Source organism: Peromyscus eremicus, chromosome 11 (genome assembly GCF_949786415.1).
Source record: "Peromyscus eremicus chromosome 11, PerEre_H2_v1, whole genome shotgun sequence".
In the NCBI taxonomy this organism is placed as follows: Eukaryota; Metazoa; Chordata; class Mammalia; order Rodentia; family Cricetidae; genus Peromyscus; species Peromyscus eremicus.
Window position 1 is genome coordinate 30874940 of NC_081427.1, and position 16221 is coordinate 30891160.

Consider the following 16221-nt stretch of genomic DNA (forward strand, 5'->3'; position numbering starts at 1 on the left):
GAAGGCAGGGTTGTTCCCTTTGAAGCTCCCGGAATGCGAAAAGATTGTTTGGTAAATTTTTCTTCAAGCATTTGATTTCTGGTAGCCTTTAATGATTACCTAGCTCAGCAACTTGTGCTAGAACTTTGGCAGAAGAATCCAGTATCAAAGATAGGGATCGCAAACTGGTTAGCTTTCATAGCAAAATAGAAACATACCTGCTGAGCTCGATAAGATTGTAACTGATGTCTGAAAATGGATGTTAAGAGTTTCAGTTATCTGCAAAACTGCTTAAAAAGGCAGTTGTGCTCCAGGGGTATAAAAGAATACTTGCAACCTGGCTTGTATCCCCAGCAACCCCAAAGTTGAAAAGAGCAGAGTTATTACTTTATTGATAGATTTAAAAATCTATTATTAGGATTCTACATATGCTCTCCAGGGCTGTATAAGTACTGGCATTTAAATACATCCATGGCGTGTGGTGGCAGTAGGAGGCAGTAGTGCTGGGAATCAACTTGATGATCAACATAAAGCAGACTCAGAAAGGTAAACATTGCATGTTCTCTCTCATATGTGGATATGACATGTGAGTAGAATGGGGACTTTGGGGAAGGAAGAGGGAGGAAACTGGGGTTGGGGGGGAGAAAGACAAAACGTCACTTCTTTCTCTTGTATATGGAGTCTAGATTTAAATAGATAGAGGTCTGGAGCATATATATGACATATATATGAAAGGCCAAGGAGGAATATGTAAAAGAGGAAGGAATAGCTGACAGGAGAAGTCTGGGTGGGGGAAGGTAGTAGGAATATATATGAGCAAAGTACAATGATCTATACATATAAACATGTCATAATGAAACACCATTTCATATGCTATTTGAAAAATTAGTAATATAAATAAATGACTTCCGTTTTTTCCATTGACATGCTAGTGTGTATCAGAGAGTTTAAGGGTGTCTCTTGTACAGTTCATTGATTACATTAATAAACGCCTTTATGCTATTATTCAGCACCAGCATCTTCAAAACTGTTATTCCCCGGGCTCTTAGAATGCCTCCCTATGTATTACAGCAGAGAAAACAGCCATGGCAAGTACACAGGGGTAAACTAATACTTCAAAAGGTTCTTTGACCACATGGTATTCTGTTTCTATACACTCCAGAGGAGCTGGAGAGGGTGAACATTCTAAAATTATAGAGCAAAGGCAGAGGAGAGCCACTCTATTTTAGAAACTTACCATAAAATGATCTCAGGCTAGGATACTCCCCTTACTACAGAAGCTGTGGTGGTATTGTGTTCCCCAAAATATTGTGCACCCTAATAAACTTAAATGGGGTCAGAGAACAGAACAGCCACTAGATACAAAGGCCAGAAAATGTGGCACTCCCACCTTTAATCCTAGCATTCCAGAGGCAGAAATCTGTCTGGATCTCTGTGAATTCAAGGCCACATTGGAAATAGCCAGGCATGGTGACACACGCCTTTTATCCCAAGAAGTGAGCCTTTAATCCCAGGGAGTGATGGCAGAAAGCAGAAAGGTGTATAAGGTGTGAAGACCAGAAACTAGAAGCTTTTGGCCTGGTTAAGCTTTTAGGCTTTTGAGCAGTAGTTCAGCTGAGATTCATTCTGGATGAGAGGCTTCCAGCTGAGGAACTGGCAAGGTGAGGTAGTTGTGGCTTGTTCTGCTTCTCTGATCTTCCAGCATTCACCCCAATATCTGGCTCCAGGTTTGTTTTTATTAATAAAAACTTTTAAGATTCCTGCTACAAGAAGCCTTCTTTTTGTACTATGTCCCCCATATAAGGCAACACTATGGACCAAACCTGCCACATAGGAATACATGCTGTTTCATAAACATGGAAGATAAAAACTAAGCCTTGAATTTTCTTGTTTAACTCTCAACAGCCCTGGATTACAGCATTAATTCATCTTCCCACGGAAAACCAAGGCACAGACATTTTACTACCTGGCAAGTGACAGAACCAGTTTTCTACCCACACAGTCTGGTTCTGTGTCAGAATTCCTTGACATTCCATTGACGAATCTTATCTTAGAAATCACATCCTTGTAACAAATGTGTTCCATTATATCTATGTAGTGGCCCACAAATGTCAAAGACTTAGTGCCCAGAGTCTTTGCAATAAAATGGAATTGTGCTGGATTTGGGAAGAGATCTAAATCCAATGACACATGCCCTTGTTTTTAAAAGTAGAGTGAGGTTTGAGGGACAGAGACTCACAAAGCAGATGGGAATACAAATCCAAAAAAAGAAATCAATTTGATGTGTTTGCCAACCAAGGAAGGCCAAGTGACAGCTAACATTCACCTGAAGCTAGGAGCATGGCACAGCATGGGCTATATCTCAAAGCTTCCACAACCAACCAACTCTGTCATGTCCTGACTTCAGGCTTCCCGCCTTCAGAGGATGTTGTCAATAGGTTTCTCTTGCGTTAAGCCACCCACCCCATTTGTAACAACTTGATAAAGCAGCCATGAGTAATGCACATGCCACCTATGTTTTGTGTGCCTTTCTCGGTTTCTGTGGTTCTTGGTGACATGATAAATGCTTCTCTTAGTCATAGTCAGAGCTCAAAGCAATTGTCTTCACTACAGAAGATTTACTACAACTCAAGTAGATGCTTTCTTGTGCTAACAGTGTCGCGGTGAAACTAAGCTCCTATCTAAGCAGGCACACTGATGTCCATTTGCCCACATGGTCCTACTATTCTCTCGAGTGAGTGCCCAGCTCTGCTCAGACAGCATCTTATAAATAAAGAAGCACTTTAGTGCAAACCAATTGTCATATGGTTATTTTCCTGTGATTCTTTCAAGATTAAACTTGTAAAACTAAAAGATTGCTACTCTGTGCCCTTTCCTATTTCCCACCACCCTCAATGGACTGTGCATCTCAACTCTCTTCTCAGAGTCACTTTGCTGAGGGTCTCCTGACACATCCAATATCTTTGCTTTCCATCCATTTGAGTGGTCGTACTGCACACATCATACATCTGTGCCTTTCTTAGAGCTCTGCCTCCCGGCTTGTGCTTATTTAATTCGGTTGCCATGGGATTTTTAAAAGATGAATTGAATGAATTGTCTCCAAATTAAAAAAAAAAAAGTTGTAAAATTTCTTGGGGAAGTCCCCCTTTGAATTTAGGCAAAGACCGGCTATTTTCATTTCCTATGTAATGCTTTTGAATATTTTATTCCTGATCATCTCTACCCTCTGCTCTTTTCACTACTGGATGTGGGCCCCAAGTTCACTGTTTCTTTGTGAATGGCCTTTGGTCTTATTTCCTTACATTTTCCTATTTGCTGAGGTGCCTCTGGCCCTGCATACTGCTCCCTCAGGTACCTATTGTCTCTGGTCTTCAAGATCTTCTCTGAAGCCCTCTTCTGTCCCTTCTAAATACCCATGATCATTACATGGCTTCACACAGATCAGTTTCATACCTGTCTGTCGGATCCTCAGGATCACAATGTCCTTAAAGGGAGAAGATTTATTTGGCATGGGGAAGCCATTCACATAGATGATAGCCTGGCCTGTTGGAGCAATGCAAATTCTCTTCCTTGCTTATCATGTGTGTGAATGAATTTGGGTGTATTGCCAGTTTCTAATTTCTCACAACTCTTTACCTTCCCTTTAGTTTATGTGGGTTTTGTTTTTAGAAATGTAATGAGAATTTCTTTTTTCCAAGGGCACTACATTCTAGAGGGTAGCTAATGTAGCTCAGAGATACAGACCATCTTCCAGGAGTAAATGGAAACCTATTTGGACTTGACAGCTTCCCAGTGTGTGATGAGGTGATAAACTCTTCCTTTGCATGAGGAATTTCATTGGAAATATCTGTTCTATTGCTAGGGAGCAATTTAAAATACATCGAGGCATATGTGTGGATGGTGAGTGGGTAAAGGGGTAGCCTGTACCAGTTATTAAGGTGTCTCAGCTTCAAAACCTCCTGCTGCCATGCAGCTTTGCAATGTGTGGCTCAGTTCTCTGCAAACACTTCTGCTTTGCCAGCTGGTTGGTTGCACATGAGATCTGCCAATTGGAGATGCTAGCGAGATACTGCCAAGCTGAAAAAAGGACCAAATCTAGCTTTTCTACATTCTTGGACTTCACGTCTAGCTTCAACGTGTTTCTCTTGGATGTAGCAACCTCAGCATTCACTGTTCTCTTCAGCTTCAGGGCTTCAGCACTAGCTGAGCATCCTCCCTCCCCAGGGGTCTGAGGAGCACTCCCCACGCTCATATGCTTCTGTCTTCTCATTTTCTAATCAGCCTTAGGGTACCATCTCTTTTCTGCAGTTTGCTTCCTTAAAGAGAGTGGCTGTGGCCTGCGTTTATCATCTCAACTATTCTGAAACACAACTTTGTACCTATTTATACTTAACATTAAGTTTTCTTAACATGACTGATGTCGGCTGGACTCCAGCCGATAGAATGGACACTAATTTTTCTTAACTTTATGGCTGAAGAACTATTTGATGTGATGGAGAAGAGTTTAATTAAGTACCCATAGTTCTACACTTTAAAGAACTGTATTGTTTGGGGTTTGTGGACTGTATATCTGTATTTTAGTATTTCTGATTTTAACTGATTTTAATTTTCTTTCTTTTCTTTTCTTTCTTTTTTTTTTTTTAAGATTATTTATTTATTATGTATACAGCATGTATGACTACAGGCTAGAAGAGGGCACCAGATCCCATTACAGATGGTTGTGAGCCACCATGTGGTGGCTGGGAACTGAACTCAGGACCTCTGGAAGAGCAGTCAGTGCTCTTAACCTCTGAGCCATCTCTCCAGCCCCTTTTCTTTTCTTTCTTTCTCTCTCTCTCTTTTTTTTTTTTTTTTTTTTTGGTTTTTCGAGATAGGGTTTCTCTGTGAAGCTTTGTGCCTGTCTTGGATCTCACTCTGTAGACCAGGTTGGCCTCGAACTCACAGAGATCCCCCTGGCTCTGCCTCCCAAGTGCTGGGATTAAAGGCGTGCGCCACCACCGCCCAGCCAATTTTAATTTTCTAAGCCAAGAACATGAACCCTAAGAATGTTCTCCAGAATAGAATGTATTTTACTCTTTTTATAATAGGTACCTAGAGCACCTGTGAGTTACTCCTCACGTCTACCTTGCTCAGGTCAGTATGAAATTGAGTTCAACAGTGTTCATATGGACAGCAGAGGTAGGAGACATCAAACCAGATGGAATTACTGGCTAAGAAAGTATCGTGGACATCAGAGTTTAATGTCCACCACAGAAGCTACTGTCACATCCTCCAATAGGATGTTGTTTCTGACAAGAAAAGGCTTTGCTAACACAAGGTTTTTAAAAAAGACTTAGCTCATTCAATTTAGCAATCTTGACTCCAAAGTTTTAATATTTTAAAGAAATTTGAGAAGTGCCACAAAGCACTTTGGTGCACCTAAGGGGAAGGGGATGGTGGCATAGCATGTGAGTATAGTCATAACATACAAGATATACCAGAATATAACTCAAGGCCAGTGACCATATCAAGTGCTGGCTGCCTGGGTCAAACAGAAAGGCCTGAAGGTGAGCAGAACTACTCGGCCACATGTTTTGATAAACAATTCCTTTTCTTCAGACAGCAGCAAAGACAAGTATTTGTGGAAAGGAGACACCATGGATTGAACCTACATACACCAGGAGAGCACTCCATTGATAGTTCACCCTTGCTCTCTGGTCCTTCTCGCTGTACTATTTTGAGTCAAATTCTCACTGAGTTGCTTGGGCTGGCTTCAAAACACTCTGGGCTTTGTAACCGTCACCTTCCTGCTCCAATTTCCCAAATGTTGAGTTACAGGCTTGTGCCACCAAGCTTAGATAAAGCACAACTTTAATGGCATTGCTCTTGTTCTAAAGGCATTTATTTGACTTCCTTTAATTGTGTATCCTTTACTGTTTAGAGGTAAACAGTTATAGTTACCAAAGAGAAACATAGGGAGGAAAAACTTTACTTTAAATTTACTTTAAATTTCTGAAAGAAAATGGATGTGTGTGTTGGATTACACATACAGTCTTTCATTTACAGCACGATTCTATGGCTCTTATGATGAAGGAAGGAATAAATTATCTAGGAACCACACATAATGGTCAGTAAAAGGCAAGGATTACAGATGAAATCTCAAAGATTTCATGGGTCATATCTAAACAGAGTTGATTTTTCTACTTTTCTAGAACAGGATGTTTCCTTTATTAGAAGATGGAAAATAGAAGTAAGATTATTTATCTGGGGAAAAAAACTGAAGAATCTTAAGTTAGTCTCTATCTTGGGCTACTTGAGGTGTCATGTAAGACAGAAAACAGGAAGAATGAAGATTTGCTGAGCCAATGAGATTAACTTCCACTTGAGCGAAGACATCTAAGTTGGATTCTGAACTTCAAACTCATCTTCCTGAAGGAATGTGGAAACGGCTTCCTTACGTGGCACAGAAGTCAGATGACTTTGGGGCTTGCAACATCTCCCTTGGTTTCTGAGAAGACTCTAAGACATGTAAAACGGAAGGATGCGTGAGTCATCTTTGAATGACCGTGTCCTTGGCACTAATAAAAGTCAGCTATAGTTCGTTTTGTCCTTAAAGTGACTCACAGCATTTTGCAACCTGGAAAAGCCAGCATCGTGGGCAATAATAGTTAGTCTAGGCTTTATAAGGCCAAGAAAATCCAACAGATGCCTCCTTAGGGTTGCTTGCCCTTCCTGTCAGTAGGATTGTGCTGGTGTTTCATCAAAACTCCTTAATGATTATGAGGTTCTAAAGCAACATTATGCCATAATTTTACAGGTCCTCTGACTTGCACCTCTAACCTACCTTCTTATTCTAATTATACAGAACAGACAGGAATTTTTGGTTGTCTCAAAATGCTAGAATAACTTGAGTTAATGACTTGCCAGTAGCCCCATTCCACACATAGAAGAGAATCTTCTTTCAAAGTTCAGGGTAACATGGTATAAACACTTAATGCAGTCAGCACTCCATATTCATCTGTGGGTTCAAAAAATTGCTGATCAAAAATACCCAGAAGAGCCGGGCAGTGATGGTGCATGCCTTTAATCCCAGCACTTGGGAGGCAGAGCCAGGTGGATCTCTGTGAGTTCGAGGCCAGCCTGGGCTACAGAGTGAGTTCCAGGAAAGGCGCAAAGCTACACAGAGAAACCCTGTTTCAAAAAAACAAAAACAAAAACAAACAAACAAACAAAAATACCCAGAACAAAAAAAAATACCCGGAACAAATTATCTGTACAAACTTTAAAAACAATTATCATTTCCAAAATAAAACAGCATATTAACTGTTTGCTTAGTATTTGCATTCTATTAGTTATTATAAACACACCAGAGATGATTTGAAATAACACTAGATGATTTGAAGTAAACAATGTACATAGGGTTTTGAACATCAAAGAATGTTTGGACTTGTGGGAGAAGGGAGAATACTGGAATCAAGCCATTGTGGATGCAGGGGAATGTCTGTCCACCAAGATCTTAAAACCTTTATCCTGAAAACTGTATGAAAAGTGCCTCTGTTTTAGGAATAATAAATACACTCATTAACACAAAACCTAACCACGATAAGCTGATGAGCTCAAAAGTGAATTCGTTTTCCTCCTTATAACATGTGTTTCTTTTGTTATTTGCTGCTCTTAAATCCCACCAACCTTTCATCTATATTTTCAAAAATCTGCAATCCCAAGGATGTTTTAACATATCAGTTATAATTTTCAAAAAGAGCAGCAAGATGTAGACATAGTGAAGGGAAGTAAGGAGATTCAAGAAGAAAGCAACGTCAACGTCTTTGCTTTGAGTGCCCAGCCCTTTGTACTGGAGGGGAATGCGCTTCCTTGATCACGGTCTGCCTGCTTCAGCTAGAGTACTGAACAGGACGTGTGAAATATTAACCTGTAGGCCAGACCTTGAGACCAACGGGCAGCAGATACCTTCTCTACTGTCTTTGAAGAAACCTCTGAGAAGACACACTGAGATGCAGCTCTAAGTCTCATACTTGTTGAATGACTTCCTCCCCTAGGTGCCTCCATCTTTATGATTTTTAATGGTCTGCTCTGCAAAGGCCAACTGAGCAGACAGCAAGATTTCTGTGGATCAGAGAAATGGCTCAGGGAAAGGCAGTTATTGGGAAAACCGGATGACCCAAATCCAATGCCCGTAACCCATGTAAAAAAGTGGAAGGAGAAAATGACTTCATGGAGTTATTCTTTGCCACACATGCTGTTTGGCACACAGGCAACCAAACACACATCATACACACACACACACACACACACACACACACACACACGAACAAAAAATCAAGTTGCCAAAAAATTTTTTTGTGTCTTGTTGACTTGGGTAATTAGACTATGTTAATCTACATTCAAAAAGAATCCTGGGGAGGCATTCTTGTAGATATTGACTACTGTATGGACTCATACCTGTGCTAATATACAAGTTAGGCATTTCTGTATAGGTTAAGCATTTACAGTAGTGTGTACTCTGGGAGTTGATGATATAAGTAAGACAGACTCAGATCTAAGAGAGTTTCTTTATAGTTTATATTTGAACCAAGTCAAAATGAGGTCAAGTTGCCTGGACAGTCAATTTAGGGAGAGACTGCATCAGTTCAGAGTTTAAGATTCAAAGTCTCACCCACCTGGGGCTTTCTTTTTTAACTGTGTGGTAATTTTTCCTGCTGAGGCAGAAGGATTGCTGTGAGTCTGAGATCACCCTGGGCTATGTGGTGAATACCACCAGGCCAGTCAGAGGCATATTGGAGCCTATTAAAAACTAGGAAATAGAAAAACAGCAACAACAACAACAACAACAACAACAAGCTAGTGTTCAACAAATGCAGCTATGGCTAAGGCACACCCAGGGTCCAAATGCCGTGTGTTGTACAATATTGCATGGTAGCCAACCCAGCTTTTTCCACAGCAGTGGTTCCTATGGTTAGGAACTCAGAACATGGAGAGAAGCATTTCAGTTAGTGATACAGGTGAAAGGTTGAGAGGATGTACCAAAGTGCAAGCCAGCCATCTCCTGCCTCACTCTGGCTCAAGAGCCTACAAATTTATGTTCTCTTGGGATATAGGGACAGGACTTATTCTGAGTCACTTCTGCCTAGCGGATTTTTTTTTTTAATAATTAGGAAATGGGGCAAAGAAAAAGTAACAATTAAAAGCTGACTGGGACAGACCTAGTACCAGGAAAAAAATCTAGTTTTAGTTCCCAGAATGCACTGTTCCTAGAGAGTATAATGGGCTGTTTTTAAACTTTTTTAAGAAGCAGACTGTGCAAAGCTCACTATGTGGAGACTTCACCAAGAAAGTCTTTTGGGACTCGGGGTGTATCTCAGTTGGAGAGCGCTGCTAGCATGCAAGTCCCTAGGGGCCAGCCACTGCACCACAACCAACCCAAACCACAACCAACCCAAACCACACCAAGCCTTTTAGTAGGCACACCAAGGAAAGAACAGGACAACAACTTAGCTAAGTGTTTCATAGTCTTGAACCAAGACAGAAACAGAGTTTAAGGGTTTTGCACCATCTCATTCTACATTATCCCTGGATTCTTTCCCATCCCCAAGCCCAGGTAGCAGGAATCATACTTGGTCAAACCGGCCTTTGGATCTGGCTGTTTTGGCTAGGTCTGAGACACAACTCACAGATCAAAGACTTTAAATTTAGTTCTTAGTTCAGTGCATTCTCTACTATGCAGTACCTTGGTGCTTTTATTTCTCTCTCTCTCTCTCTCTCTCTCTCTCTCTCTCTCTCTCTCTCTCTCTCTCTCAGCAAGAAATGAAATCCTAGTTGTAGAATTGGTAAGTTTTAATATTTTTGGCTCATTTTGACCTTTCCTGACCATCCCTACCCCCCCTTTCACTTTAAAAACAATTTTGTGTTAGCAATATCTCCCTTTTGAGCTGGAGGAAGTAATCATCATAATTGGTGTTTGGGAGGGCTAAGTTTTAAGGGAGCTTTGTGTACCCATATTAAGTCCCATTCTCTAGACTAGCCATGCCACCCAATTCACTGGGAGTGTCTGGAAAGTATTCACAGCTTAGACCAAAGTCTCAAGTTTATGATTAGTTTTCAACTGTATTTTTTAGTCAACTGTTTCAGTACACTGATGGTTGTTTGCACACTTAAACTCTTATCCCCATTTGCATGGAAAACCAGAACAAGCAGTTTTATTAACCACAGTCTGCTCTAGTCCCTTGGGAAGCCTGGATACAGTTTAATACACTTATATGAAACCAAGTGAGGAGGGCTGCTTCTCTGACTGAGATTCAAAGAAAGAGGGTAGTGGTGGAATATCCCTCTGGTTTTCTGCTCATGTGGAATGCTTTTAGTATGGACATTAAGTTAGATGTTAGCAAGTATATCCATAGCCAGGTGAGGTGGCCCTGCCTATAACCCTAGCACTTGGCCAGTTGAGCTGGACTCCTTTGAGTTCGAAGCCAACCTGTACTGTATAGTGAGAGCTTATCTAAAAAAAAAAAAAAAAAAAAAAAAAAAAAAAGCAGCACTTGGATACATGCATCTTAGCTTCAATATCTTGGCCAACCATTGTGGGAGAAGAAACATTCTTCCCCTCCCAAGTCCGGCCTCCTGTAGCTTAGGTGAAACAGGAAAACCGGAATCCAGCCTTGTCCTGTAATTCAATTCTACAAGGAGAAGGAAGTGGCATTGAAATTTTGGCTTATGGGAATCAGAGAGCTTCAAAAATCACCTTTGTCGTTGCTTCAGGTTCCTAGTACTGATCGTTTGGCCTCAGTTCTGTCAGAGAAGCCCCTACACCTGGGATGTGGATCAGGCACTCTGCAATCTCAAGTGAGAGCATAGCGGAGCTCTCAATCTCCTGAACACAACACTGTACCAGAGCTCTGCCTCTGGGATTATTGGACACAGATTCCCCTAACAACCGCAGTATTTATTTTCCCACATGCTATTGTCCCCCTTTGCACTTTCTATCAGGAGCTATGCAGGTCAGGAAGGTAACCACTGTGTCTTGGAGCTCAAAGGTGTAGTACTGCGAATGATCTTAAGCCACACCATTCCTTTACGTCTTCCATTTAGACATACAAACTCACTCACGGGACAAGCCCTGAGTGATTCCTACAGATTCTGAGGAAAGGATCATAAGGAAAGAATTCTATGATTCTGGGAGAAAATGAGAGCTTGGGTTTTGGGGGAGATGGGGGTTCAACACAGACTGCTCTTCTTTGCATATTTTGAACTTTGGAGCTGGGAACTTGAAGAGCAAGTTTGGACCTTGAGCCAAAACATTTCTGGGAATAGGCCAATGGGTTAAAGTAGTCTGACTCAGGTAGGGAACAGGGAAGGAAGAGTCCCTTTGGGGGTAGACGATGAGCAAGGGAAGACCTGGCTCAAATGTCAGGCTTCTCTAACCCCAGTGAAATGGGACTTTAGTACTTTGAGCCTCTGATATAGTCCCTCATGGGTAGGAAGCACTGTGTGCAATGATGTTTGACCAGAAAACCCATGGGAATATACCAGCATGTTCTGAGTTCTTCTCCTACCTGCTGTGAAGCTATTGCAGAACAAGCAACAGCATACCTACCTCTGTCACTTGAATGCTTTCTTTGGAGAATAAAAACATAGCCAAGTCACTTGTAGTTGGTAGCCATGATAGGATTCGAGACACTGTGCCACAGTGACTGCAGTAGAAGTGACATCAATCATATTAGATAGGATGATTTGAAAAAGTAAAAGTTCATGGAAAATTGGGATGGGTGAGTTAAACCAACATTAAAAACATTGATTTAGACCAACTCTGTTGTGTAGTGCATGCCTATAATTCAAGATCTTGGGAGGCTGAGACAGGAATTTTGAGTTGGAAGCCAGGTTGGGCTACATAGTGAAACCTCATTGCAAAGTAAAAAACAAACAAACAAAAAGCCCACTACTAACAAAAAGACTTTGAACAGAAACACTGCATCTTGTATCATCAGATAGTAATACTGCTTCTTTATCTGTTATCCTCATTCTAAATCCTGGCAGAAAGTTTTCTAACGAGTGAACAACTTATATAAAGAATGTTAATGCTTTCCTACTTTTTAAAAATGTAACTATTGCCGGGCGGTGGTGGCGCACGCCTTTAATCGCAGCACTCGGGAGGCAGAGCCAGGCGGATCTCTGTGAGTTCGAGGACAACCTGGACTACCAAGTGAGTTCCAGGAAAGGCACAAAGCTACACAGAGAAACCCTGTCTCGAAAAACCAAAAAAAAAAAAAAAAAAAAAAAAATGTAACTATTAACATGCACATTTTAGAATCTATCACAGGGCTTTGGGGCAGTAATTTCAATAATAGTCTCATGGATCGATTCAAAACCACAAGAAACACATAAAACACTTTACATTTGACATCTAATAAATATAACAAGGATGTTATGTTTGAACTACGAAAGACTTCTCTTTGCAACTGACAGAGACTGCTACCAAAACCCACAACCAATCAAAATGCAGAGTTGTAAAGCTCAGTCGCAGTGGATTACATCTACAGAACACTCCCACACCTAAGGCTCAGAAAATATTGACGAAGAGGGGGCAGGAATACTGGAAGAGCTGAAGAATCAGGGAGCTTGTTTCTCCTAGTAACATCAGAAGCTCTATCAATAGAGCGTTACCAACATGGCAGCCCAAGCTTGAGCTCAACAAGGAAGACGCCAACAAACATGCCTAACTGCAGCGGGTCGGGGGAAGCCCACCAGGCCTCAACCCTACACAAAGAATTACAGGAACCAAGTAAAACTAGGAGCTAGAGGGGTAAATCCCCAGGGATGAACACACCAATCTGTTGTCCAGTGCCAAATGGTCAATCCTGAAAACATACATATTAATTAGCATTATGTAGACTCAATGGGTTATATCAAGAATCTGTATGTATTTACAAATACATATCTGGATGCAATAACAATTGATTAAAAAAAAAAAGAGGCCATGAATTTGAAGGAGAGTGGGCAGGGGTACACAGGAGGAAAGAAAGGGAATTAAATTGCAGCATCGAAAATTAAAAAAAACAAGGGGCTGGAGAGATGGCTCAGCAGTTAAGAGCCCTGGCTGCTCTTCCAGAGGTCCTGAGTTCAATTCCCAGCAACCATATGGTGGCTCACAACCGTTCATAGTGAAATCCGGCACCCTCTTCTGGTCTGCAGGCATGCATGCAAGCAGAACACTGTATGCATAATAAATAAATAAATCTTTAAAAAAAATTAAAAAACAAAATGAAACTGAAGAGTCAGATGAGGAAAAAGACTCAGCCATACAGCTTTTAGATTTCCGGGAATAAATAAGAGTATTTGCATTTTATTCCTCACAGTCCCCTTGAATACTTAGCATTTCAGGGTTTCTGTGGCTATCCTTCCTAAGTTAGGTAAGATGATTCAGCCAAAGCTCATTTTCCTAGCTCCCAGCTAGTTTTTAAATGAAATCATATTAAAGAAACCTAGGAGTTTGTTTTCAAGGTTATCCAAGGTGTATTTGTCCATTCCATAGGAAATAACCTGGAAGGACATGCAGCCTATCTGTCTGGATCTAAGGATACAATCAATACATCTCTGGACATTCTCCTATGATGTGTGTGCACATAATCCTAGTAAACACATTTCACTCTTTATTTAAGTTCCATTAGTCATCCTGTAACTCTACCCAATGTTAGGAGTTAAAGAAAGCATGCTATTTATAAGGATCTATTTGTATTTGAAACCTTAGGTTATAAATGCAGAGCCACACACACCAGCAGAATTATGTTATGATCTTATAACCGCACCAGGGTGCTTTAAAAGAGGAAAGTAATCTTAAGCCTTTCCTCTTCTATAAACCAGTGCAAGAAGAAATACTGCCTGATATTTGGTTTCGTTCTGGCTGAATGATATAAGTCCCAATGAGATTTTACATCCCAGGCGGAGCCCCACATTCACATAATCCAGAAAGCCAAGGCTTGAGTGTGGCTCCACCTTTCTGCAACTCGGGTTTCAGACACATGCTGGGTTTTTAAGATTTTTAAAGGAAGAAGGATCCAGCTGCTTTGTCACATCAGTGCAGAGCAGTCAAGTTGGAGTGTGTGCAACAGTTGTTTGTAGTCAGTGGAACTAACTTGTGTGTCTGCTACATTTTTATGTCTAGACCAGACTTCTGGAAGAAGGCAGCATTAGACTTCTGTAGACTTAACCCAAGACTGGTTTAAGTGCTGTGATTCTGACAAACCATCTCCGGGTTCTAGGTGGCCTCCCTGCTAGAATATGCCCTTTGTTTTGGTATTCAGTCTACCCTTAGGGTTGGCAATAACCTCCCATGAGAAATTTACCCTGCCCACATTTCCTTGTTTGATACAATCTATTCTAGTTGGGTAAGATTTTGCCAACAAGGCATTAGCTTCATCTCCAAGAATACTGGTGACTATGCTAACTTCAATGGTTAATAATAGTTTTTAAAAATTAACCTACTGAAAAAAATTAACTTACTGTTTACTGTCATCTCGTGTGCTCAGAATATTAAATATCACTTTAAAGATGGTTCGTAATGATTCAGCTGATTTTATTTAGAGCAAATTGTGTTGCTTTTAAGTAAAATGAATGAAGGGGTCATTGAAAAATATCTAGGAGCTGAGGGTTTTGGTGTACACCTTTAGTTCTAGATTCTCTGGGGGCCAAGACAAGAGGATTATTTGAGCCCAAAGGTTGGAGATCAGCTTGGGCAAGAGAGATTTCATCTCAATAAGACAAAATGAAACAAAATAACAAGGGACTCTCTATTTATTTGTTGAATTTGTTTATAAAGGAACCAAGGACCCTAGAGCCCTGATCGTCTCTCTTATTATATTAATACCAGTGTCCTAGCATACTTAAGGTTAGGAAGCTTTCACAACGATGCCTAAAAATTCAGGAGAACGCTCACCAATGGAATAAGAATATGCAGGCTCATTCATTACACCTTGACTCCTGGCCAAATTAGGTTGGTCACTAGATAAGAAATGCCTGGTAATGCTGAGCAGTGGTAGTGCATGTCTTTAATCCCATCACTCAGGAGGCAGAGCCAGGCGGATCTCTGTGAGTTCGAGGCCAGCCTGGTCTATAGAGCAAGATCCAGGACAGGCACCAAAACTACACAGAGAAACCCTGTCTCAAAAAAAAAAAAAAAAAAAGAAAAAAAGAAAAAAGAAAAAAATGCCTGGTAATTTTAGGTTCTGGGAGAAGTTTTAGTATAAAAACTTGCTTCTTGACACAATATATTAATATTAACCCAGTCTTGAAATTTTAGAATATATGATACAAAAGTGTCCTGAAATAGCTAACCTATCCACCTTTAAATTGTACTTTTGGTTATCTAAACGAAATAATAAACTACTGCAAGAATGACTACAAGATGAACTATAAGGTGGCAGGCATATAAACACAATTAGGAAATGTAGAAAGGTGATTGAAGAGACCTTAAGAAGGAATGACTTTAGGACAGCCATACCTGTGAGGTCCTAATCATTAAAACAGTGGGCTTCCTCTAAAATAGCCTCCAGGGATCCAACTTCTACGTCACCTTAGGCCAGCTGGTTGCATAATCTCAACAAGAAGGAGGGAAATGTATGGAAGTACTTCCGAGAACTAAGACGTCCCAGGAAATGAAGGCAGAGCTCAGCGGCTTTCTTTTCTGGTTGTAAATTTCTAAGAACATTAAGAATTACCTTATTCTGTACAAATTTCAAAAAGTTTATTCCAGAGTTCAGCAACAGGCTGAATATATACATATGTATGTATATACACACATGTAGGAGTATACATATGTATATTCATTCTTCGGTCAACATATTAAGTCATGTTAAGCCCATCTCTTCTAGCAGTGTATTTATTCCAGAGTTGAGGTGGAAAGAGATTTTTTTTTTCAACCAGTTGTACAAAAACAGTTTATCTGCTGGGTGTGGTGGCATATGCCTTTCTTTAATCCCAGCACTTGGAAGACAGAAGCAGGCAGAGCTGTGAGTTCCAGGCCAACCAGCACTTCACAGTGAGACTCTCTCAAAGCAAAATGAAACAAACAGAGTAACCAAACAACAACAGAACACACACACACACACACACACACACACACACACACACGACATAGCCCCATGATTTTCTATAATAAGCAGATGGGGTAAAGTGCTTCTTTCTCTGGGCTGTTGAATGCTACCCCTTCTGACCGGGTTTGTTACTTCCTTGGGATCCCAGGAACTAACCATGGGG

At 40.7% G+C, this 16221-nt stretch overlaps 1 protein-coding gene across 2 annotated transcripts in view; it reads right to left on the bottom strand.

Annotated features, from left to right (window-relative positions):
- Dab2 (DAB adaptor protein 2) overlaps positions 1-16221 on the bottom strand; it is a 56317-nt gene that overhangs the window by 24301 nt on the left and 15795 nt on the right. The gene's annotated exons all lie outside the window — the stretch shown is intronic.